The following is a 26,951-nucleotide window of genomic DNA, read 5'->3' on the forward strand; positions in this document are numbered from 1 at the left end:
CTCAAGAGGAGGCACTCTCAACAGGAAAGGCGAGAGGAACTCCATGGTCGTACCACCATTCCAAGAGTCCGCCAGATGTCTCAGTCCATTCCAGAGGAACCTCTTTGCCCTGCACTGGCTCATCTTTCACGCCGAGGATCGACTCACACCACGGTGGCACGTGGGACAGCCCTGTGGGAAAGCCTCGAGGGAAAGCCTCGAGGGAAAACCACAGATCCTTTGATCCACGCGACGGGAAGCGTGACATTGCTGCTACAGCCTGGAAGGAAAGTGCACGTGCATGCCCCCTCACGAAACGAGGCCTGTCTCCCCTGGCGAGACTCCAGAAGTATCCAAAGATCCATGTCAGCCCCTGAGAGGAATCCTCGGTTCCGGCCCTGACTCCACACAAGGTTTTTGGCCCCGGTATCGACGGGAGAGGAATCCCGAGAGGCCCCCTAGCAACTCGCATGGGGACTGGCCTCTCCTGAGGCCACCAGGGCCGGTCCCTGAGGTCCCCGTCGTAACTCGAGAACACCTGCCGCAACTCGAGAAAATCCAGGAAGTTCTCCCTTCCAGGCGAGATGAGGCCTATTTCCGATGAGGCGTCTGGAGACTAATGACACCTAACCTCTGGAACTTCGAAAGGGTCTTTCACACCCTTGCTGCAACTCAAGAAGTTCACCACCATACCCGTCTCCACTCGAGAGGAAGCACGATGGTCCCGACCACATCCAAAGGAGCCCCGTTTCCCCCTCGTAGCTCGAGATGAGGGATCCTTTCCCTGCTTTCAACGGGAAAGAATTCCCTGCGTTCCCGTCGCATCTCAAGAGGAGGCACTCTCAACAGGAAAGGCGAGAGGAACTCCATGGTCGTACCACCATTCCAAGAGTCCCCCAGATGTCTCAGTCCATTCCAGAGGAACCTCTTTGCCTTGCACTGGCTCATCTTTCACGCCGAGGATCGACTCACACCACGGTGGCACGTGGGACAGCCCTGTGGGAAAGCCTCGAGGGAAAGCCTCGAGGGAATACCACAGATCCTTTGATCCACGCGACGGGAAGCGTGACATTGCTGCTACAGCCTGGAAGGAAAGCGCACGTGCATGCCCCCACTCGAGACGAGGCCTGACTCCCCTGGGGAGACTCCAGAAGTACCCAAAGATCCATGTCAGCCCCTGAGAGGAATCCTCGGTTCCGGCCCTGACTCCACACAAGGTTTTTGGCCCCGGTATCGACGGGAGAGGAATCCCGAGAGGCCCCCTAGCAACTCGCATGGGGACTGGCCTCTCCTGAGGCCACCAGGGCGGGTCCCTGAGGTCCCCGTCGTAACTCGAGAACACCTGCCGCAACTCGAGAAAATCCAGGAAGTTCTCCCTTCCAGGCGAGATGAGGCCTATTTCTGCTGAGGCCTCTGGAGACTAATGACACCAAACCTCTGGAACTTCGAAAGGGTCTTTCACACCCTTGCTGCAACTCAAGAAGTTCACCGCCATAACCGTCTCCACTCGAGAGGAAGCACGATGGTCCCGCCCACATCCAGAGGAGCCCCGTTTCCCCCTCGTAGCTCGAGATGAGGGATCCTTTCCCTGCTTTCAACGGGAAAGAATTCCCGGCGTTCCCGTCGCATCTCAAGAGGAGGCACTCTCAACAGGAAAGGCGAGAGGAACTCCATGGTCGTACCACCATTCCAAGAGTCCCCCAGATGTCTCAGTCCATTCCAGAGGAAACTCTTTGCCCTGCACTGGCTCATCTTTCACGCCGAGGATCGACTCACACCACGGTGGCACGTGGGACAGCCCTGTGGGAAAGCCTCGAGGGAAAGCCTCGAGGGAAAACCACAGATCCTTTGATCCACGCGACGGGAAGCGTGACATTGCTGCTACAGCCTGGAAGGAAAGCGCACGAGCATGCCCCCACTCGAGACGAGGCCTGACTCCCCTGGGGAGACTCCAGAAGTACCCAAAGATCCATGTCAGCCCCTGAGAGGAATCCTCGGTTCCGGCCCTGACTCCACACAAGCTTTTTGGCCCCGGTATCGACGGGAGAGGAATCCCGAGAGACCCCCTAGCAACTCGCATGGGGACTGGCCTCTCCTGAGGCCACCAGGGCGGGTCCCTGAGGTCCCCGTCGTAACTCGAGAACACCTGCCGCAACTCGAGAAAATCCAGGAAGTTCTCCCTTCCAGGCGAGATGAGGCCTATTTCCGATGAGGCCTCTGGAGACTAATAACACCAAACCTCTGGACCTTCGAAAGGGTCTTTCACACCCTTGCTGCAACTCAAGAAGTTCACCGCCATACCCGTCTCCACTCGAGAGGAAGCACGATGGTCCCGCCCACATCCAGAGGAGCCCCGTTTCCCCCTCGGAGCTCGAGATGAGGGATCCTTTCCCTGCTTTCAACGGGAAAGAATTCCCGGCGTTCCAGTCGCATCTCAAGAGGAGGCACTCTCAACAGGAAAGGCGAGAGGAACTCCATGGTCGTACCACCATTCCAAGAGTCCGCCAGATGTCTCAGTCCATTCCAGAGGAACCTCTTTGCCCTGCACTGGCTCATCTTTCACGCCGAGGATCGACTCACACCACGGTGGCACGTGGGACAGCCCTGTGGGAAAGCCTCGAGGGAAAGCCTCGAGGGAAAACCACAGATCCTTTGATCCACGCGACGGGAAGCGTGACATTGCTGCTACAGCCTGGAAGGAAAGTGCACGTGCATGCCCCCTCACGAAACGAGGCCTGTCTCCCCTGGCGAGACTCCAGAAGTATCCAAAGATCCATGTCAGCCCCTGAGAGGAATCCTCGGTTCCGGCCCTGACTCCACACAAGGTTTTTGGCCCCGGTATCGACGGGAGAGGAATCCCGAGAGGCCCCCTAGCAACTCGCATGGGGACTGGCCTCTCCTGAGGCCACCAGGGCCGGTCCCTGAGGTCCCCGTCGTAACTCGAGAACACCTGCCGCAACTCGAGAAAATCCAGGAAGTTCTCCCTTCCAGGCGAGATGAGGCCTATTTCCGATGAGGCGTCTGGAGACTAATGACACCTAACCTCTGGAACTTCGAAAGGGTCTTTCACACCCTTGCTGCAACTCAAGAAGTTCACCACCATACCCGTCTCCACTCGAGAGGAAGCACGATGGTCCCGACCACATCCAAAGGAGCCCCGTTTCCCCCTCGTAGCTCGAGATGAGGGATCCTTTCCCTGCTTTCAACGGGAAAGAATTCCCTGCGTTCCCGTCGCATCTCAAGAGGAGGCACTCTCAACAGGAAAGGCGAGAGGAACTCCATGGTCGTACCACCATTCCAAGAGTCCCCCAGATGTCTCAGTCCATTCCAGAGGAACCTCTTTGCCTTGCACTGGCTCATCTTTCACGCCGAGGATCGACTCACACCACGGTGGCACGTGGGACAGCCCTGTGGGAAAGCCTCGAGGGAAAGCCTCGAGGGAATACCACAGATCCTTTGATCCACGCGACGGGAAGCGTGACATTGCTGCTACAGCCTGGAAGGAAAGCGCACGTGCATGCCCCCACTCGAGACGAGGCCTGACTCCCCTGGGGAGACTCCAGAAGTACCCAAAGATCCATGTCAGCCCCTGAGAGGAATCCTCGGTTCCGGCCCTGACTCCACACAAGGTTTTTGGCCCCGGTATCGACGGGAGAGGAATCCCGAGAGGCCCCCTAGCAACTCGCATGGGGACTGGCCTCTCCTGAGGCCACCAGGGCGGGTCCCTGAGGTCCCCGTCGTAACTCGAGAACACCTGCCGCAACTCGAGAAAATCCAGGAAGTTCTCCCTTCCAGGCGAGATGAGGCCTATTTCTGCTGAGGCCTCTGGAGACTAATGACACCAAACCTCTGGAACTTCGAAAGGGTCTTTCACACCCTTGCTGCAACTCAAGAAGTTCACCGCCATAACCGTCTCCACTCGAGAGGAAGCACGATGGTCCCGCCCACATCCAGAGGAGCCCCGTTTCCCCCTCGTAGCTCGAGATGAGGGATCCTTTCCCTGCTTTCAACGGGAAAGAATTCCCGGCGTTCCCGTCGCATCTCAAGAGGAGGCACTCTCAACAGGAAAGGCGAGAGGAACTCCATGGTCGTACCACCATTCCAAGAGTCCCCCAGATGTCTCAGTCCATTCCAGAGGAACCTCTTTGCCCTGCACTGGCTCATCTTTCACGCCGAGGATCGACTCACACCACGGTGGCACGTGGGACAGCCCTGTGGGAAAGCCTCGAGGGAAAGCCTCGAGGGAAAACCACAGATCCTTTGATCCACGCGACGGGAAGCGTGACATTGCTGCTACAGCCTGGAAGGAAAGCGCACGAGCATGCCCCCACTCGAGACGAGGCCTGACTCCCCTGGGGAGACTCCAGAAGTACCCAAAGATCCATGTCAGCCACTGAGAGGAATCCTCGGTTCCGGCCCTGACTCCACACAAGCTTTTTGGCCCCGGTATCGACGGGAGAGGAATCCCGAGAGACCCCCTAGCAACTCGCATGGGGACTGGCCTCTCCTGAGGCCACCAGGGCGGGTCCCTGAGGTCCCCGTCGTAACTCGAGAACACCTGCCGCAACTCGAGAAAATCCAGGAAGTTCTCCCTTCCAGGCGAGATGAGGCCTATTTCCGATGAGGCCTCTGGAGACTAATAACACCAAACCTCTGGACCTTCGAAAGGGTCTTTCACACCCTTGCTGCAACTCAAGAAGTTCACCGCCATACCCGTCTCCACTCGAGAGGAAGCACGATGGTCCCGCCCACATCCAGAGGAGCCCCGTTTCCCCCTCGGAGCTCGAGATGAGGGATCCTTTCCCTGCTTTCAACGGGAAAGAATTCCCGGCGTTCCAGTCACATCTCAAGAGGAGGCACTCTCAACAGGAAAGGCGAGAGGAACTCCATGGTCGTACCACCATTCCAAGAGTCCGCCAGATGTCTCAGTCCATTCCAGAGGAACCTCTTTGCCCTGCACTGGCTCATCTTTCACGCCGAGGATCGACTCACACCACGGTGGCACGTGGGACAGCCCTGTGGGAAAGCCTCGAGGGAAAGCCTCGAGGGAAAACCACAGATCCTTTGATCCACGCGACGGGAAGCGTGACATTGCTGCTACAGCCTGGAAGGAAAGTGCACGTGCATGCCCCCTCACGAAACGAGGCCTGTCTCCCCTGGCGAGACTCCAGAAGTATCCAAAGATCCATGTCAGCCCCTGAGAGGAATCCTCGGTTCCGGCCCTGACTCCACACAAGGTTTTTGGCCCCGGTATCGACGGGAGAGGAATCCCGAGAGGCCCCCTAGCAACTCGCATGGGGACTGGCCTCTCCTGAGGCCACCAGGGCCGGTCCCTGAGGTCCCCGTCGTAACTCGAGAACACCTGCCGCAACTCGAGAAAATCCAGGAAGTTCTCCCTTCCAGGCGAGATGAGGCCTATTTCCGATGAGGCGTCTGGAGACTAATGACACCTAACCTCTGGAACTTCGAAAGGGTCTTTCACACCCTTGCTGCGACTCAAGAAGTTCACCGCCATACCCGTCTCCACTCGAGAGGAAGCACGATGGTCCGCCCACATCCAGAGGAGCCCCGTTTCCCCCTCGGAGCTCGAGATGAGGGATCCTTTCCCTGTTTTCAACGGGAAAGAATTCCCGGCGTTCCCGTCGCATCTCAAGAGGAGGCACTCTCAACAGGAAAGGCGAGAGGAACTCCATGGTCGTACCACCATTCCAAGAGTCCCCCAGATGTCTCAGTCCATTCCAGAGGAACCTCTTTGCCCTGCACTGGCTCATTTTTCACGCCGAGAATCGACTCACACCACGGTGTCACGTGGGATCGCCCTGTGGGAAAGCCTCGAGGGAAAGCCTCGAGGGAAAACCGCAGATCCTTTGATCCACGCTACGGGAAGCGTGACATTGCTGCTACAGCCTGGAAGGAAAGTGCACGTGCATGCCCCCACACGAGACGAGGCCTGTCTCCCCTGGCGAGACTCCAGAAGTACCCAAAGATCCATATCAGTCCCTGAGAGGAATCCTCGGTTCCGGCCCTGACTCCACACAAGGTTTTTCGCCCCGGTATCGACGGGAGAGGATTCCCGAGGGGCCCCCTAGCAACACGCATAGGGACTGGCCTCTCCTGAGGCCAACAAGGCGGGTCCCTGAGGTCCCCGTCGTAACTCGAGAACACCTGCTGCAACTCGAGAAAATCAAGGAAGTTCTCCCTTCCAGGCGAGATGAGGCCTATTTCCGATGAGGCGTCTGGAGACTAATGACACCTAACCTCTGGAACTTCGAAAGGGTCTTTCACACCCTTGTTGCAACTCAAGAAGTTCACCGCCATACCCGTCTCCACTCGAGAGAAAGCACGATGGTCCCGCCCACATTCAGAGGAGCCCTGTTTCCCCCTCGTAGCTCGAGATGAGGGATCCTTTCCCTGCTTTCAACGGGAAAAAATTCCCGGCGTTCCCGTCGCATCTCAAGAGGAGGCACTCTCAACAGGAAAGGCGAGAGGAACTCCATGGTCGTACCACCATTCCAAGAGTCCCCCAGATGTCTCAGTCCATTCCAGAGGAACCTCTTTGCCCTGCACTGGCTCATCTTTCACGCCGAGGATCGACTCACACCACGGTGGCACGTGGGACAGCCCTGTGGGAAAGCCTATAGGGAAAACCACACATCATTTGATCCACGCGACGGGAAGCGTGACATTGCTGCTACAGCCTGGAAGGAAAGTGCACGTGCATGCCCCCACTCGAGACGAGGCCTGACTCCCCTGGGGAGACTCCAGAAGTACCCAAAGATCCATGTCAGCCCCTGAGAGGAATCCTCGGTTCCGGCCCTGACTCCACACAAGGTTTTTGGCCCCGGTATCGACGGGAGAGGAATCCCGAGAGGCCCCCTAGCAACTCGCATAGGGACTGGCCTCTCCTGAGGCCACCAGGGCGGGTCCCTGAGGTCCCGTCGTAACTCGAGAACACCTGCCGCAACTCGAGAAAATCCAGGAAGTTCTCCCTTCCAGGCGAGATGAGGCCTATTTCCGATGAGGCGTCTGGAGACTAATGACACCTTACCTCTGGAACTTCGAAAGGGTCTTTCACAGCCTTGCTGCAACTCAAGAAGTTCACCACCATACCCGTCTCCACTAGAGAGGAAGCACGATGGTCCCGCCCACATCCAGAGGAGCCCCGTTTCCCCCTCGTAGCTCGAGATGAGGGATCCTTTCCCTGCTTTCAACGGGAAAGAATTCCCGGCGTTCCCGTCGCATCTCAAGAGGAGGCACTCTCAACAGGAAAGGCGAGAGGAACTCCATGGTCGTACCACCATTCCAAGAGTCCCCCAGATGTCTCAGTCCATTCCAGAGGAAACTCTTTTCCCTGCACTGGCTCATCTTTCACGCCGAGGATCGACTCACACCATGGTGGCACGTGGGACAGCCCTGTGGGAAAGCCTCGAGGGAAAGCCTCGAGGGAAAACCACAGATCCTTTGATCCACGCGACGGGAAGCGTGACATTGCTGCTACAGCCTGGAAGGAAAGCGCACGTGCATGCACCCACTCGAGACGAGGCCTGACTCCCCTGGGGAGACTCCAGAAGTACCCAAAGATCCATGTCAGCCCCTGAGAGGAATCCTCGGTTCCGGCTCTGACTCCACACAAGGTTTTTCGCCCCGGTATCAACGGGAGAGGAATCCCGAGAGGCCCCCTAGCAACACGCCTAGGGACTGGCCTCTCCTGAGGCCACCAGGGCGGGTCCCTGAGGTCCCCGTCGTAACTCGAGAACACCTGCCGCAACTCGAGAAAATCCAGGAAGTTCTCCCTTCCAGGCGAGATGAGGCCTATTTCCGATGAGGCGTCTGGAGACTAATGACACCTAACCTCTGGAACTTCGAAATGGTCTTTCACACCCTTGCTGCAACTCAAGAAGTTCACCGCCATACCCGTCTCCACTCGAGAGGAAGCACGATGGTCCCGCCCACATCCAGAGGAGCCCCGTTTCCCCCTCGTAGCTCGAGATGAGGGATCCTTTCCCTGCTTTCAACGGGAAAGAATTCCCGGCGTTCCCGTCGCATCTCAAGAGGAGGCACTCTCAACAGGAAAGGCGAGAGGAACTCCATGGTCGTACCACCATTCCAAGAGTCCCCCAGATGTCTCAGTCCATTCCAGAGGAACCTCTTTGCCCTGCACTGGCTCATCTTTCATGCCGAGGATCGACTCACACCACGGTGGCACGTGGGACAGCCCTGTGGGAAAGCCTCGAGGGAAAGCCTCGAGGGAAAACCACAGATCCTTTGATCCACGCGACGGGAAGCGTGACATTGCTGCTAAAGCCTGGAAGGAAAGTGCACGTGCATGCCCCCTCACAAAACGAGGCCTGTCTCCCCTGGCGAGACTCCAGAAGTATCCAAAGATCCATATCAGCCCCTGAGAGGAATCCTCGGTTCCGGCCCTGACTGCACACAAGGTTTTTGGCCCCGGTATCGACGGGAGAGGAATCCCGAGAGGCCCCTTAGCAACTCGCATGGGGACTGGCCTCTCCTGAGGCCACCAGGGCGGGTCCCTGAGGTCCCCGTCGTAACTCGACAACACCTGCCGTATCTCGAGAAAATCCAGGAAGTTCTCCCTTCCAGGCGAGATGAGGCCTATTTCCGATGAGGCGTCTGGAGACTAATGACACCTAACCTCTGGAACTTCGAAAGGGTCTTTCACACCCTTGCTGCAACTCAAGAAGTTCACCGCCATACCCGTCTTCACTCGAGAGGAAGCACGATGGTCCCGCCCACATCCAGAGGAGCCCCGATTCCCCCTCGTAGCTCGAGATGAGGGATCCTTTCCCTGCTTTCAACGGGAAAGAATTCCCGGCGTTCCCGTCGCATCTCAAGAGGAGGCACTCTCAACAGGAAAGGCGAGAGGAACTCCATGGTCGTACCACCATTCCAAGAGTCCCCCAGATGTCTCAGTCCATTCCAGAGGAAACTCTTTGCCCTGCACTGGCTCATCTTTCACGCCGAGGATCGACTCACACCACGGTGGCACGTGGGACAGCCCTGTGGGAAAGCCTCGAGGGAAAGCCTCGAGGGAAAACCACAGATCCTTTGATCCACGCGACGGGAAGCGTGACATTGCTGCTACAGCCTGGAAGGAAAGCGCACGTGCATGCCCCCACTCGAGACGAGGCCTGACTCCCCTGGGGAGACTCCAGAAGTACCCAAAGATCCATGTCAGCCCCTGAGAGGAATCCTCGGTTCCGGCCCTGACTCCACACAAGGTTTTTCGCCCCGGTATCAACGGGAGAGGAATCACGAGAGGCCCCCTAGCAACACGCCTAGGGACTGGCCTCTCCTGAGGCCACCAGGGCGGGTCCCTGAGGTCCCCGTCGTAACTCGAGAACACCTGCCGCAACTCGAGAAAATCCAGGAAGTTCTCCCTTCCAGGCGAGATGAGGCCTATTTCCGATGAGGCGTCTGGAGACTAATGACACCTAACCTCTGGAACTTCGAAATGGTCTTTCACACCCTTGCTGCAACTCAAGAAGTTCACCGCCATACCCGTCTCCACTAGAGAGGAAGCACGATGGTCCCGCCCACATCCAGAGGAGCCCCGTTTCCCCCTCGTAGCTCGAGATGAGGGATCCTTTCCCTGCTTTCAACGGGAAAGAATTCCCGGCGTTCCCGTCGCATCTCAAGAGGAGGCACTCTCAACAGGAAAGGCGAGAGGAACTCCATGGTCGTACCACCATTCCAAGAGTCCCCCAGATGTCTCAGTCCATTCCAGAGGAACCTCTTTGCCCTGCATTGGCTCATCTTTCACGCCGAGGATCGACTCACACCACGGTGGCACGTGGGACAGCCCTGTGGGAAAGCCTCGAGGGAAAGCCTCGAGGGAAAACCACAGATCCTTTGATCCACGTGACGGGAAGCGTGACATTGCTGCTACAGCCTGAAAGGAAAGTGCACGTGCATGCCCCCACTCGAGACGAGGCCTGACTCCACTGGGGAGACTCCAGAAGTACCCAAAGATCCATGTCAGCCCCTGAGAGGAATCCTCGGTTCCGGCCCTGACTCCACACAAGGTTTTTGGCCCCGGTATCGACGGGAGAGGAATCCCGAGAGGCCCCCTAGCAACTCGCATGGGGACTGGCCTCTCCGGAGGCCACCAGGGCGGGTCCCTGAGGTCCCCGTCGTAATTCGAGAACAGCTGCCGCAACTCGAGAAAATCCAGGAAGTTCTCCCTTCCAGGCGAGATGAGGCCTATTTCCGATGAGGCGTCTGGAGACTAATGACACCTAACCTCTGGAACTTCGAAAGGGTCTTTCACACCCTTGTTGCAACTCAAGAAGTTCACCGCCATACCCGTCTCCACTCGAGAGAAAGCACGATGGTCCCGCCCACATCCAGAGGAGCCCCGTTTCCCCCTCGTAGCTCGAGATGAGGGATCCTTTCCCTGCTTTCAACGGGAAAAAATTCCCGGCGTTCCCGTCGCATCTCAAGAGGAGGCACTCTCAACAGGAAAGGCGAGAGGAACTCCATGGTCGTACCACCATTCCAAGAGTCCCCCAGATGTCTCAGTCCATTCCAGAGGAACCTCTTTGCCCTGCACTGGCTCATCTTTCACGCCGAGGATCGACTCACACCACGGTGGCACGTGGGACAGCCCTGTGGGAAAGCCTCTAGGGAAAACCACACATCATTTGATCCACGCGACGGGAAGCGTGACATTGCTGCTACAGCCTGGAAGGAAAGTGCACGTGCATGCCCCCTCACGAAACGAGGCCTGTCTCCCCTGGCGAGACTCCAGAAGTATCCAAAGATCCATATCAGCCCCTGAGAGGAATCCTCGGTTCCGGCCCTGACTCCACACAAGGTTTTTGGCCCCGGTATCGACGGGAGAGGAATCCCGAGAGGCCCCCTAGCAACTCGCATGGGGACTGGCCTCTCCTGAGGCCACCAGGGCCGGTCCCTGAGGTCCCCGTCGTAACTCGAGAACACCTGCCGCAACTCGAGAAAATCCAGGAAGTTCTCCCTTCCAGGCGAGATGAGGCCTATTTCCGATGAGGCGTCTGGAGACTAATGACACCTAACCTCTGGAACTTCGAAAGGGTCTTTCACACCCTTGCTGCAACTCAAGAAGTTCACCACCATACCCGTCTCCACTCGAGAGGAAGCACGATGGTCCCAACAACATCCAAAGGAGCCCCGTTTCCCCCTCGTAGCTCGAGATGAGGGATCCTTTCCCTGCCTTCAACGGGAAAGAATTCCCTGCGTTCCCGTCGCATCTCAAGAGGAGGCACTCTCAACAGGAAAGGCGAGAGGAACTCCATGGTCGTACCACCATTCCAAGAGTCCCCCAGATGTCTCAGTCCATTCCAGAGGAACCTCTTTGCCCTGCACTGGCTCATCTTTCACGCCGAGGATCGACTCTCACCACGGTGGCACGTGGGACAGCCCTGTGGGAAAGCCTCGAGGGAAAGCCTCGAGGGAAAACCACAGATCCTTTGATCCACGCGACGGGAAGCGTGACATTGCTGCTACAGCCTGGAAGGAAAGCGCACGTGCATGCCCCTACTCGAGACGAGGCCTGACTCCCCTGGGGAGACTCCAGGAGTACCCAAAGATCCATGTCAGCCCCTGAGAGGAATCCTCGGTTCCGGACCTGACTCCACACAAGGTTTTTGGCCCCGGTATCGACGGGAGAGGAATCCCGAGAGGCCCCCTAGCAACTCGCATGGGGACTGGCCTCTCCTGAGGCCACCAGGGCGGGTCCCTGAGGTCCCCGTCGTAACTCGAGAACACCTGCCGCAACTCGAGAAAATCCAGGAAGTTCTCCCTTCCAGGCGAGATGAGGCCTATTTCCGATGAGGCCTCTGGAGACTAATGACACCAAACCTCTGGAACTTCGAAAGGGTCTTTCACACCCTTGCTGCAACTCAAGAAGTTCACCGCCATACCCGTCTCCACTCGAGAGGAAGCACGATGGTCCCGCCCACATCCAGAGGAGCCCCGTTTCCCCCTCGTAGCTCGAGATGAGGGATCCTTTCCCTGCTTTCAACGGGAAAGAATTCCCGGCGTTCCCGTCGCATCTCAAGAGGAGGCACTCTCAACAGGAAAGGCGAGAGGAACTCCATGGTCGTACCACCATTCCAAGAGTCCCCCAGATGTCTCAGTCCATTCCAGAGGAACCTCTTTGCCCTGCACTGGCTCATCTTTCACGCCGAGGATCGACTCACACCACGGTGGCACGTGGGACAGCCCTGTGGGAAAGCCTCGAGGGAAAGCCTCGAGGGAAAACCACAGATCCTTTGATCCACGCGACGGGAAGCGTGACATTGCTGCTACAGCCTGGAAGGAAAGCGCACGAGCATGCCCCCACTCGAGACGAGGCCTGACTCCCCTGGGGAGACTCCAGAAGTACCCAAAGATCCATGTCAGCCCCTGAGAGGAATCCTCGGTTCCGGCCCTGACTCCACACAAGCTTTTTGGCCCCGGTATCGACGGGAGAGGAATCCCGAGAGACCCCCTAGCAACTCGCATGGGGACTGGCCTCTCCTGAGGCCACCAGGGCGGGTCCCTGATGTCCCCGTCGTAACTCGAGAACACCTGCCGCAACTCGAGAAAATCCAGGAAGTTCTCCCTTCCAGGCGAGATGAGGCCTATTTCCGATGAGGCGTCTGGAGACTAAAGACACCAAACCTCTGGAACTTCGAAAGGGTCTTTCACACCCTTGCTGCAACTCAAGAAGTTCACCGCCATACCCGTCTCCACTCGAGAGGAAGCACGATGGTCCCGCCCACATCCAGAGGAGCCCCGTTTCCCCCTCGGAGCTCGAGATGAGGGATCCTTTCCCTGCTTTCAACGGGAAAGAATTCCCGGCGTTCCAGTCGCATCTCAAGAGGAGGCACTCTCAACAGGAAAGGCGAGAGGAACTCCATGGTCGTACCACCATTCCAAGAGTCCCCCAGATGTCTCAGTCCATTCCAGAGGAACCTCTTTGCCCTGCACTGGCTCATCTTTCACGCCGAGGATCGACTCACACCACGGTGGCACGTGGGACAGCCCTGTGGGAAAGCCTCGAGCTAAAGCCTCGAGGGAAAAAGACAGATCCTTTGATCCACGCGACGGGAAGCGTGACATTGCTGCTACAGCCTGGAAGGAAAGTGCACGTGCATGCCCCCTCACGAAACGTGGCCTGTCTCCCCTGGCGAGACTCCAGAAGTATCCAAAGATCCATATCAGCCCCTGAGAGGAATCCTCGGTTCCGGCCCTGACTCCACACAAGGTTTTTGGCCCCGGTATCGACTGGAGAGGAATCCCGAGAGGCCCCCTAGCAACTCGCATGGGGACTGGCCTCTCCTGAGGCCACCAGGGCCGGTCCCTGAGGTCCCCGTCGTAACTCGAGAACACCTGCCGCAACTCGAGAAAATCCAGGAAGTTCTCCCTTCCAGGCGAGATGAGGCCTATTTCCGATGAGGCGTCTGGAGACTAATGACACCTAACCTCTGGAACTTCGAAAGGGTCTTTCACACCCTTGCTGCAACTCAAGAAGTTCACCACCATACCCGTCTCCACTCGAGAGGAAGCACGATGGTCCCGACCACATCCAAAGGAGCCCCGTTTCCCCCTCGTAGCTCGAGATGAGGGATCCTTTCCCTGCTTTCAACGGGAAAGAATTCCCTGCGTTCCCGTCGCATCTCAAGAGGAGGCACTCTCAACAGGAAAGGCGAGAGGAACTCCATGGTCGTACCACCATTCCAAGAGTCCCCCAGATGTCTCAGTCCATTCCAGAGGAACCTCTTTGCCCTGCACTGGCTCATCTTTCACGCCGAGGATCGACTCACACCACGGTGGCACGTGGGACAGCCCTGTGGGAAAGCCTCGAGGGAAAGCCTCGAGGGAAAACCACAGATCCTTTGATCCACGCGACGGGAAGCGTGACATTGCTGCTACAGCCTGGAAGGAAAGCGCACGTGCATGCCCCCACTCGAGACGAGGCCTGACTCCACTGGGGAGACTCCAGAAGTACCCAAAGATCCATGTCAGCCCCTGAGAGGAATCCTCGGTTCCGGCCCTGACTCCACACAAGCTTTTTGGCCCCGGTATCGACGGGAGAGGAATCCCGAGAGGCCCCCTAGCAACTCGCATGGGGACTGGCCTCTCCTGAGGCCACCAGGGCGGGTCCCTGAGGTCCCCGTCGTAACTCGAGAACACCTGCCGCAACTCGAGAAAATCCAGGAAGTTCTCCCTTCCAGGCGAGATGAGGCTTATTTCCGATGAGGCGTCTGGAGACTAATGACACCTAACCTCTGGAACTTCGAAAGGGTCTTTCACACCCTTGCTGCGACTCAAGAAGTTCACCGCCATACCCGTCTCCACTCGAGAGGAAGCACGATGGTCCCGCCCACATCCAGAAGAGCCCCGTTTCCCCCTCGTAGCTCGAGATGAGGGATCCTTTCCATGCTTTCAACGGGAAAGAATTCCCTGCGTTCTCGTCGCATCTCAAGAGGAGGCACTCTCAACAGGAAAGGCGAGAGGAACTCCATGGTCGTACCACCATTCCAAGAGTCCCCCAGATGTCTCAGTCCATTCCAGAGGAACCTCTTTGCCCTGCACTGGCCCATCTTTCACGCCGAGGATCGACTCACACCACGGTGGCACGTGGGACAGCCCTGTGGGAAAGCCTCGAGGGAAAGCCTCGAGGGAAAACCACAGATCCTTTGATCCACGTGACGGGAAGCGTGACATTGCTGCTACAGCCTGAAAGGAAAGCGCACGTGCATGCCCCCACACGAGACGAGGCCTGTCTCCCCTGGCGAGACTCCAGAAGTACCCAAAGATCCATATCAGTCCCTGAGAGGAATCCTCGGTTCCGGCCCTGACTCCACACAAGGTTTTTGGCCCCGGTATCGACGGGAGAGGAATCCCGAGGGGCCCCCTATCAACACGCATAGGGACTGGCCTCTCCTGAGGCCAACAAGGCGGGTCCCTGAGGTCCCCGTCGTAACTCGAGAACACCTGCTGCAACTCGAGAAAATCAAGGAAGTTCTCCCTTCCAGGCTAGATGAGGCCTATTTCCGATGAGGCGTCTGGAGACTAATGACACCTAACCTCTGGAACTTCGAAAGGGTCTTTCACACCCTTGTTGCAACTCAAGAAGTTCACCGCCATATCCGTCTCCACTCGAGAGAAAGCACGATGGTCCCGCCCACATCCAGAGGAGCCCCGTTTCCCCCTCGTAGCTCGAGATGAGGGATCCTTTCCCTGCTTTCAACGGGAAAAAATTCCCGGCGTTCCCGTCGCATCTCAAGAGGAGGCACTCTCAACAGGAAAGGCGAGAGGAACTCCATGGTCGTACCACCATTCCAAGAGTCCCCCAGATGTCTCAGTCCATTCCAGAGGAACCTCTTTGCGCTGCACTGGCTCATCTTTCACGCCGAGGATCGACTCACACCACGGTGGCACGTGGGACAGCCCTGTGGGAAAGCTTCTAGGGAAAACCACACATCATTTGATCCACGCGACGGGAAGCGTGACATTGCTGCTACAGCCTGGAAGGAAAGTGCACGTGCATGCCCCCACTCGAGACGAGGCCTGACTCCCCTGGGGAGACTCCAGAAGTACCCAAAGATCCATGTCAGCCCCTGAGAGGAATCCTCGGTTCCGGCCCTGACTCCACACAAGGTTTTTGGACCCGGTATCGACGGGAGAGGAATCCCGAGAGGCCCCCTAGCAACTCGCATAGGGACTGGCCTCTCCTGAGGCCACCAGGGCGGGTCCCTGAGGTCCCCGTCGTAACTCGAGAACACCTGCCGCAACTCGAGAAAATCCAGGAAGTTCTCCCTTCCAGGCGAGATGAGGCCTATTTCCGATGAGGCGTCTGGAGACTAATGACACCTTACCTCTGGAACTTCGAAAGGGTCTTTCACAGCCTTGCTGCAACTCAAGAAGTTCACCACCATACCCGTCTCCACTAGAGAGGAAGCACGATGGTCCCGCCCACATCCAGAGGAGCCCCGTTTCCCCCTCGTAGCTCGAGATGAGGGATCCTTTCCCTGCTTTCAACGGGAAAGAATTCCCGGCGTTCCCGTCGCATCTCAAGAGGAGGCACTCTCAACAGGAAAGGCGAGAGGAACTCCATGGTCGTACCACCATTCCAAGAGTCCCCCAGATGTCTCAGTCCATTCCAGAGGAAACTCTTTGCCCTGCACTGGCTCATCTTTCACGCCGAGGATCGACTCACACCACGGTGGCACGTGGGACAGCCCTGTGGGAAAGCCTCGAGGGAAAGCCTCGAGGGAAAACCACAGATCCTTTGATCCACGCGACGGGAAGCGTGACATTGCTGCTACAGCCTGGAAGGAAAGCGCACGTGCATGCCCCCACTCGAGACGAGGCCTGACTCCCCTGGGGAGACTCCAGAAGTACCCAAAGATCCATGTCAGCCCCTGAGAGGAATCCTCGGTTCCGGCCCTGACTCCACACAAGGTTTTTCGCCCCGGTATCAACGGGAGAGGAATCCCGAGAGGCCCCCTAGCAACACGCCTAGGGACTGGCCTCCCCTGAGGCCACCAGGGCGGGTCCCTGAGGTCCCCGTCGTAACTCGAGAACACCTGCCGCAACTCGAGAAAATCCAGGAAGTTCTCCCTTCCAGGCGAGATGAGGCCTATTTCCGATGAGGCTTCTGGAGACTAATGACACCTAACCTCTGGAACTTCGAAATGGTCTTTCACACCCTTGCTGCAACTCAAGAAGTTCACCGCCATACCCGTCTCCACTAGAGAGGAAGCACGATGGTCCCGCCCACATCCAGAGGAGCCCCGTTTCCCCCTCGGAGCTCGAGATGAGGGATCCTTTCCCTGCTTTCAACCGGAAAGAATTCCCGGCGTTCCCGTCGCATCTCAAGAGGAGGCACTCTCAACAGGAAAGGCGAGAGGAACTCCATGGTCGTACCACCATTCCAAGAGTCCCCCAGATGTCTCAGTCCATTCCAGAGGAACCTCTTTGCCCTGCATTGGCTCATCTTTCACGCCGAGGATCAACTCACACCACGGTGTCACGTGGGACAGCCCTGTGGGAAAGCCTCGAGGGAAAGCCTCGAGGGAAAACCACAGATCCTTTGATCCACGTGACGGGAAGCGTGACATTGCTGCTACAGCCTGAAAGGAAAGCGCACGTGCATGCCCCCACTCGAGACGAGGCTTGACTCCACTGGGGAGATTCCAGAAGTACCCAAAGATCCATGTCAGCCCCTGAGAGGAATCCTCGGTTCCGGCCCTGACTCCACACAAGGTTTTTGGCCCCGGTATCGACGGGAGAGGAATCCCGAGAGGCCCCCTAGCAACTCGCATGGGGACTGGCCTCTCCTGAGGCCACCAGGGCGGGTCCCTGAGTTCCCCGTCGTAACTTAAGAACACCTGCCGCAACTCGAGAAAATCCAGGAAGTTCTCCCTTCCAGGCGAGATGAGGCCTATTTCCGATGAGGCGTCTGGAGACTAATGACACCTAACCTCTGGAACTTTGAAAGGGTCTTTCACACCCTTGCTGCAACTCAAGAAGTTCTCCGCCATACCCGTCTCCACTCGAGAGGAAGCACGATGGTCCCGCCCACATCCAGAGGAGCCCCGTTTTCCCCTCGGTGCTCGAGATGAGGGAACCTTTCCCTGCTTTCAACGGGAAAGAATTCCCGGCGTTCCCGTCGTATCTCAAGAGGAGGCACTCTCAACAGGAAAGGCGAGAGGATCTCCATGGTCGTACCACCATTCCAAGAGTCCCCCAGATGTCTCAGTCCATTCCAGAGGAACCTCTTTGCCCTGCACTGGCTCATCTTTCACGCCGAGGATCGACTCACACCACGGTGGCACGTGGGACAGCCCTGTGGGAAAGCCTCGAGGGAAAGCCTCGAGGGAAAACCACAGATCCTTTGATCCACGCGACGGGAAGCATGACATTGCTACTACAGCCTGGAAGGAAATCGCACGTGCATGCCCCCACTCGAGACGAGGTCTGACTCCACTGGGGAGACTCCAGAAGTACCCAAAGATCCATGTCAGCCCCTGAGAGGAATCCTCGGTTCCGGCCCTGACTCCACACAAGGTTTTTGGCCCCGGTATCGACGGGAGAGGAATCCCGAGAGGCCCCCTAGCAACTCGCATGGGGACTGGCCTCTCCTGAGGCCACCAGGGCGGGTCCCTGAGGTCCCCGTCGTAACTCGAGAACACCTGCCGCAACTCGAGAAAATCCAGGAAGTTCTCCCTTCCAGGCGAGATGAGGCCTATTTCCGATGAGGCCTCTGGAGACTAATGACACCAAACCTCTGGAACTTCGAAAGGGTCTTTCACACCCTTGGTGCAACTCAAGAAGTTCACCGCCATACCCGTCTCCACTCGAGAGGAAGCACGATGGTCCCGCCCACATCGAGAGGAGCCCCGTTTCCCCCTCGTAGCTCGAGATGAGGGATCCTTTCCCTGCTTTCAACGGGAAAGAATTCCCGGCGTTCCCGTCGCATCTCAAGAGGAGGCACTCTCAACAGGAAAGGCGAGAGGAACTCCATGGTCATACCACCATTCCAAGAGTCCCCCAGATGTCTCAGTCCATTTCAGAGGAACCTCTTTGCCCTGCACTGGCTCATCTTTCACTCCGAGGATCGACTCACAACACGGTGGCACGTGGGACAGCCCTGTGGGAAAGCCTCGAGGGAAAGCCTCGAGGGAAAACCACAGATCCTTTGATCCACGCGACGGGAAGCGTGACATTGCTGCTACAGCCTGGAAGGAAAGCGCACATGCATTCCCCACTCGAGACGAGGCCTGACTCCCCTGGGGAGACTCCAGAAGTACCCAAAGATCCATGTCAGCCCCTGAGAAGAATCCTCGGTTCCTGCCCTGACCCCACACAAGCTTTTTGGCCCCGGTATCGACGGGAGAGGAATCCCGAGAGACCCCCTAGCAACTCGCATGGGGACTGGCCTCTCCTGAGGCCACCAGGGCGGGTCCCTGAGGTCCCCGTCGTAACTCGAGAACACCTGCCGCAACTCGAGAAAATCCAGGAAGTTCTCCCTTCCAGGCGAGATGAGGCCTATTTCCGATGAGGCCTCAGGAGACTATTGACACCAAACCTCTGGAACTTCGAAAGGGTCTTTCACACCCTTGCTGCAACTCAAGAAGTTCACCGCCATACCCGTCTCCACTCGAGAGGAAGCACGATGGTCCCGCCCACATCCAGAGGAGCCCCGTTTCCCCCTCGTAGCTCGAGATGAGGGATCCTTTCCCTGGTTTCAACGGGAAAGAATTCCCGGCGTTCCCGTCGCATCTCAAGAGGAGGCACTCTCAACAGGAAAGGCGAGAGGAACTCCATGGTAGTACCACCATTCCAAGAGTCCCCCAGATGTCTCAGTCCATTCCAGAGGAACCTCTTTGCCCTGCACTGGCTCATCTTTCACGCCGAGGATCGACTCACACCACGGTGGCACGTGGGACAGCCCTGTGGGAAAGCCTCGAGGGAAAGCCTCGAGGGAAAACCACAGATCCTTTGATCCAAGCGACGGGAAGCGTGACATTGCTGCTACAGCCTGGAAGGAAAGCGCACGTGCATGCCCCCACTCGAGACGAGGCCTGACTCCCCTGGGGAGACTCCAGAAGTACCCAAAGATCCATGTCAGCCCCTGAGAGGAATCCTCGGTTCCGGCCCTGACTCCACACAAGCTTTTTGGCCCCGGTATCGACGGGAGAGGAATCCCGAGAGGCCCCCTAGCAACTCGCATGGGGACTGGCCTCTCCTGAGGCCACCAGGGCCGGTCCCTGAGGTCCCCGTCGTTACTCGAGAACACCTGCCACAACTCGAGAAAATCCAGGAAGTTCTCCCTTCCAGGCGAGATGAGGCTTATTTCCGATGAGGCGTCTGGAGACTAATGACACCTAACCTCTGGAACTTCGAAAGGGTCTTTCACACCCTTGCTGCAACTCAAGAAGTTCACCACCATACCCGTCTCCACTCGAGAGGAAGCACGATGGTCCCGCCCACATCCAGAGGAGCCCCGTTTCCCCCTCGTAGCTCGAGATGAGGGATCCTTTCCCTGCTTTCAACGGGAAAGAATTCCCTGCGTTCCCGTCGCATCTCAAGAGGAGGCACTCTCAACAGGAAAGGCGAGAGGAACTCCATGGTCGTACCACCATTCCAAGAGTCCCCCAGATGTCTCAGTCCATTCCAGAGGAAGCTCTTTGCCCTGCACTGGCTCATCTTTCACGCCGAGGATCGACTGACACCACGGTGGCACGTGGGACAGCCCTGTGGGAACGCCTCGAGAGAAAACCACACATCATTTGATCCACGCGACGGGAAGCGTGACATTGCTGCTACAGCCTGGAAGGAAAGCGCACGTGCATGCCCCCACTCGAGACGAGGCCTGACTCCCCTGGAGAGACTCCAGAAGTACCCAAAGATCCATGTCAGCCCCTGAGAGGAATCCTCGGTTCCGGCCCTGACTCCACACAAGCTTTTTGGCCCCGGTATCGACGGGAGAGGAATCCCGAGAGGCCCCCTAGCAACTCGCATGGGGACTGGCCTCTCCTGAGGCCACCAGGGCGGGTCCCTGAGGTCCCCGTCGTAACTCGAGAACACCTGCCGCAACTCGAGAAAGTCCAGGAAGTTCTCCCTTCCAGGCGAGATGAGGCTTATTTCCGATGAGGCCTCTGGAGACTAATGACATCTAACCTCTGGAACTTCGAAAGGGTCTTTCACACCCTTGCTGCAACTCAAGAAGTTCACCGCCATACCCGTCTCCACTCGAGAGGAAGCACGATGGTCCCGCCCACATCCAGAGGAGCCCCGTTTCCCCCTCGTAGCTCGAGATGAGGGATCCTTTCCCTGCTTTCAACGGCAAAAAATTCCCGGCGTTCCCGTCGCATCTCAAGAGGAGGCACTCTCAACAGGAAAGGCGAGAGGAACTCCATGGTCGTACCACCATTCCAAGAGTCCCCCAGATGTCTCAGTCCATTCCAGAGGAACCTCTTTGCCCTGCACTGGCTCATCTTTCACGCCGAGGATCGACTCACACCACGGTGGCACGTGGGACAGCCCTGTGGGAAAGCCTCGAGGGAAAGCCTCGAGGGAAAACCACAGATCCTTTGATCCAAGCGACGGGAAGCGTGACATTGCTGCTAAAGCCTGGAAGGAAAGCGCACGCGCATGCCCCCACTCGAGACGAGGCCTGACTCCCCTGGGGAGACTCCAAAAATACCCAAAGATCCATGTCAGCCCCTGAGAGGAATCCTCGGTTCCGGCCCTGACTCCACACAAGGTTTTTGGCCCCGGTATCGACGGGAGAGGAATCCCGAGAGGCCCCCTAACAACTCGCATGGGGACTGGCCTCTCCTGAGGCCACCAGGGCGGGTCCCTGAGGTCCCCGTCGTAACTCGAGAACACCTGCCGCAAATCGAGAAAATCCAGGAAGTTCTCCCTTCCAGGCGAGATGAGGCCTATTTCCGATGAGGCGTCTGGAGACTAATGACACCTAACCTCTGGAACTTCGAAAGGGTCTTTCACACCCTTGCTGCAACTCAAGAAGTTCACCGCCATACCCGTGTCCACTCAAGAGGAAGCAGGATGGTCCCGCCCACATCCAGAGGAGCCCCGTTTCCCCCTCGTAGCTCGAGATGAGGGATCCTTTCCCTGCTTTCAACGGGAAAGAATTCCCGGCGTTCCCGTCGCATCTCAAGAGGAGGCACTCTCAACAGGAAAGGCGAGAGGAACTCCATGGTCGTACCACCATTCCAAGAGTCCCCCAGATGTCTCAGTCCATTCCAGAGGAACCTCTTTGCCCTGCACTGGCTCATTTTTCACGCCGAGAATCGATTCACACCACGGTGTCACGTGGGACAGCCCTGTGGGAAAGCCTCGAGGGAAAGCCTCGAGCGAAAACCGCAGATCCTTTGATCCACGCGACGGGAAGCGTGACATTGCTGCTACAGCCTGGAAGGAAAGTGCACGTGCATGCCCCCACACGAGACGAGGCCTGTCTCCCCTGGCGAGACTCCAGAAGTACCCAAAGATCCATATCAGTCCCTGAGAGGAATCCTCGGTTCCGGCCCTGACTCCACACAAGGTTTTTGGCCCCGGTATCGACGGGAGAGGAATCCCGAGGGGCCCCCTAGCAACACGCATAGGGACTGGCCTCTTCTGAGGCCAACAGGGCGGGTCCCTCAGGTCCCCGTCGTAACTCGAGAACACCTGCCGCAACTCGAGAAAATGAAGGAAGTTCTCCCTTCCAGGCGAGATGAGGCCTATTTCCGATGAGGCGTCTGGAGACTAATGACACCTAACCTCTGGAACTTCGAAAGGGTCTTTCACACCCTTGCTGCAACTCAAGAAGTTCACCGCCATACCCGTCTCCACTCGAGAGAAAGCAGGATGGTCCCGCCCTCATCCAGAGGAGCCCCGTTTCCCCCTCGTAGCTCGAGATGAGGGATCCTTTCCCTGCTTTAAACGGCAAAAAATTCCCGGCGTTCCCGTCGCATCTCAAGAGGAGGCACTCTCAACAGGAAAGGCGAGAGGAACTCCATGGTCGTACCACCATTCCAAGAGTCCCCCAGATGTCTCAGTCCATTCCAGAGGAACCTCTTTGCCCTGCACTGGCTCATCTTTCACGCCGAGGATCGACTCACACCACGGTGGCACGTGGGACAGCCCTGTGGGAAAGCCTCGAGGGAAAACCACACATCATTTGATCCACGCGACGGGAAGCGTGACATTGCTGCTACAGCCTGGAAGGAAAGTGCACGTGCATGCCCCCACTCGAGACGAGGCCTGACTCCCCTGGGGAGACTCCAGAAGTACCCAAAGATCCATGTCAGCCCCTGAGAGGAATCCTCGGTTCCGGCCCTGACTCCACACAAGGTTTTTGGCCCCGGTATCGACGGGAGAGGAATCCCGAGAGGCCCCCTAGCAACTCGCATAGGGACTGGCCTCTCCTGAGGTCACCAGGGCGGGTCCCTGAGGTCCCCGTCGTAACTCGAGAACACCTGCCGCAACTCGAGAAAATCCAGGAAGTTCTCCCTTCCAGGCGAAATGAGGCCTATTTCCGATGAGGCGTCTGGAGACTAATGACACCTTACCTCTGGAACTTCGAAAGGGTCTTTCACAGCCTTGCTGCAACTCAAGAAGTTCACCACCATACCCGTCTCCACTAGAGAGGAAGCACGATGGTCCCGCCCACATCCAGAGGAGCCCCGTTTCCCCCTCGTAGCTCGAGATGAGGGATCCTTTCCCTGCTTTAAACGGGAAAGAATTCCCGGCGTTCCCGTCGCATCTCAAGAGGAGGCACTCTCAACAGGAAAGGCGAGAGGAACTCCATGGTCGTACCACCATTCCAAGAGTCCCCCAGATGTCTCAGTCCATTCCAGAGGAACCTCTTTGCCCTGCACTGGCTCATCTTTCACGCCCAGGATTGACTCACACCACGGTGGCACGTGGGACAGCCCTGTGGGAAAGCCTCGAGGGAAAGCCTCGAGGGAAAACCACAGATCCTTTGATCCACGCGACGGGAAGCGTGACATTGCTGCTACAGCCTGGAAGGAAAGCGCACGTGCATGCCCCCACTCGAGACGAGGCCTGACTCCCCTGGGGAGACTCCAGAAGTACCCAAAGATCCATGTCAGCCCCTGAGAGGAATCCTCGGTTCCGGCCCTGACTCCACACAAGGTTTTTGGCCCCGGTATCAACGGGAGAGGAATCCCGAGAGGCCCCCTAGCAACTCGCCTAGGGACTGGCCTCACCTGAGGCCACCAGGGCGGGTCCCTAGGACCCCGTCGTAACTCGAGAACACCTGCCGCAACTCGAGAAAATCCAGGAAGTTCTCCCTTCCAGGCGAGATGAGGCCTATTTCCGATGAGGCCTCTGGAGACTAATGACACCTAACCTCTGGAACTTCGAAAGGGTCTTTCACACCCTTGCTCCAACTCAAGAAGTTCACCGCCATACCCGTCTCCACTAGAGAGGAAGCACGATGGTCCCGCCCACATCCAGAGGAGCCCCGTTTCCCCCTCGTAGCTCGAGATGAGGGATCCTTTCCCTGCTTTCAACGGGAAAGAATTCCCGGCGTTCCCGTCGCATCTCAAGAGGAGGCACTCTCAACAGGAAAGGCGAGAGGAACTCCATGGTCGTACCACCATTGCAAGAGTCCCCCAGATGTCTCAGTCCATTCCAGAGGAACCTCTTTGCCCTGCACTGGCTCATCTTTCACGCCGAGGATCGACTCACACCACGGTGGCACGTGGGACAGCCCTGTGGGAAAGCCTCGAGGGAAAGCCTCGAGGGAAAACCACAGATCCTTTGATCCAAGCGACGGGAAGCGTGACATTGCTGCTAAAGCCTGGAAGGAAAGCGCACGTGCATGCCCCCACTCGAGACGAGGCCTGACTCCCCTGGGGAGACTCCAGAAGTACCCAAAGATCCATGTCAGCCCCTGAGAGGAATCCTCGTTTCCGGCCCTGACTCCACACAAGGTTTTTGGCCCCGGTATCGACGGGAGAGGAATCCCGAGAGGCCCCCTAACAACTCGCATGGGGACTGGCCTCTCCTGAGGCCACCAGGGCGGGTCCCTGAGGTCCCCGTCGTAACTCGAGAACACCAGCCGCAAATCGAGAAAATCCAGGAAGTTCTCCCTTCCAGGCGAGATGAGGCCTATTTCCGATGAGGCGTCTGGAGACTAATGACACCTAACCTCTGGAACTTCGAAAGGGTCTTTCACACCCTTGCTGCAACTCAAGAAGTTCACCGCCATACCCGTGTCCACTCAAGAGGAAGCACGATGGTCCCGCCCACATCCAGAGGAGCCCCGTTTCCCCCTCGTAGCTCGAGATGAGGGATCCTTTCCCTGCTTTCAACGGGAAAGAATTCCCGGCGTTCCCGTCGCATCTCAAGAGGAGGCACTCTCAACAGGAAAGGCGAGAGGAACTCCATGGTCGTACCACCATTCCAAGAGTCCCCCAGATGTCTCAGTCCATTCCAGAGGAACCTCTTTGCACTGCACTGGCTCATTTTTCACGCCGAGAATCGACTCACACCACGGTGTCACGTGGGACAGCCCTGTGGGAAAGCCTCGAGGGAAAGCCTCGAGCGAAAACCGCAGATCCTTTGATCCACGCGACGGGAAGCGTGACATTGCTGCTACAGCCTGGAAGGAAAATGCACGTGCATGCCCCCACTCGAGACGAGGCCTGACTCCCCTGGGGAGACTCCAGAAGTACCCAAAGATCCATGTCAGCCCCTGAGAGGAATCCTCGGTTCCGGCCCTGACTCCACACAAGGTTTTTGGCCCCGGTATCGACGGGAGAGGAATCCCGATAGGCCCCCTAGCAACTCGCATAGGGACTGGCCTATCCTGAGGCCACCAGGGCGGGTCCCTGAGGTCCCCGTAGTAACTCGAGAACACCTGCCCCAACTGGAGAAAATCCAGGAAGTTCTCCCTTCCAGGCGAAATGAGGCCTATTTCCGAAGAGGCGTCTGGAGACTAATGACACCTTACCTCTGGAACTTCGAAAGGGTCTTTCGCAGCCTTGCTGCAACTCAAGAAGTTCACCACCATACCCGTCTCCACTAGAGAGGAAGCACGATGGTCCCGCCCACATCCAGAGGAGCCCCGTTTCCCCCTCGTAGCTCGAGATGAGGGATCCTTTCCCTGCTTTAAACGGGAAAGAATTCCCGGCGTTCCCGTCGCATCTCAAGAGGAGGCACTCTCAACAGGAAAGGCGAGAGGAACTCCATGGTCGTACCACCATTCCAAGAGTCCCCCAGATGTCTCAGTCCATTCCAGAGGAACCTCTTTGCCCTGCACTGGCTCATCTTTCACGCCCAGGATTGACTCACACCACGGTGGCACGTGGGACAGCCCTGTGGGAAAGCCTCGAGGGAAAACCACAGATCCTTTGATCCACGCGACGGGAAGCGTAACATTGCTGCTACAGCCTGGAAGGAAAGCGCACGTGCATGCCCCCACTCGAGACGAGGCCTGACTCCCCTGGGGAGACTCCAGAAGTACCCAAAGATCCATGTCAGCCCCTGAGAGGAATCCTCGGTTCCGGCCCTGACACCACACAAGGTTTTTGGCCCCGGTATCAACGGGAGAGGAATCCCGAGAGGCCCCCTAGCAACTCGCCTAGGGACTGGCCTCTCCTGAGGCCACCAGGGCGGGTCCCTGAGGTCCCCATCGTAACTCGAGAACACCTGCCGCAACTCGAGAAAATCCAGGAAGTTCTCCCTTCCAGGCGAGATGAGGCCTATTTCCGATGAGGCCTCTGGAGACTAATGACACCTAACCTCTGGAACTTCGAAAGGGTCTTTCACACCCTTGCTGCAACTCAAGAAGTTCACCGCCATACCCGTCTCCACTAGAGAGGAAGCACGATGGTCCCGCCCACATCCAGAGGAGCCCCGTTTCCCCCTCGTAGCTCGAGATGAGGGATCCTTTCCCTGCTTTCAACGGGAAAGAATTCCCGGCGTTCCCGTCGCATCTCAAGAGGAGGCACTCTCAACAGGAAAGGCGAGAGGAACTCCATGGTCGTACCACCATTCCAAGAGTCCCCCAGATGTCTCAGTCCATTCCAGAGGAAACTCTTTGCCCTGCACTGGCTCATCTTTCACGCCGAGGATCGACTCACACCACGGTGGCACGTGGGACAGCCCTGTGGGAAAGCCTCGAGGGAAAACCACAGATCCTTTGATCCACGCGACGGGAAGCGTGACATTGCTGCTACAGCCTGGAAGGAAAGTGCACGTGCATGCCCCCACTCGAGACGAGGCCTGACTCCCCTGGGGAGACTCCAGAAGTACCCAAAGATCCATGTCAGCCCCTGAGAGGAATCCTCGGTTCCGGCCCTGACTCCACACAAGGTTTTTGGCCCCGGTATCGACGGGAGAGGAATCCCGAGAGGCCCCCTAGCAACTCGCATGGGGACTGGCCTCTCCTGAGGCCACCAGGGCGGGTCACTGAGATCCCCGTCGTAACTCGAGAA

The sequence above is a fragment of the Capricornis sumatraensis genome, chromosome 12 (genome assembly GCF_032405125.1).
Source record: "Capricornis sumatraensis isolate serow.1 chromosome 12, serow.2, whole genome shotgun sequence".
Lineage (NCBI taxonomy): Eukaryota > Metazoa > Chordata > Mammalia > Artiodactyla > Bovidae > Capricornis > Capricornis sumatraensis.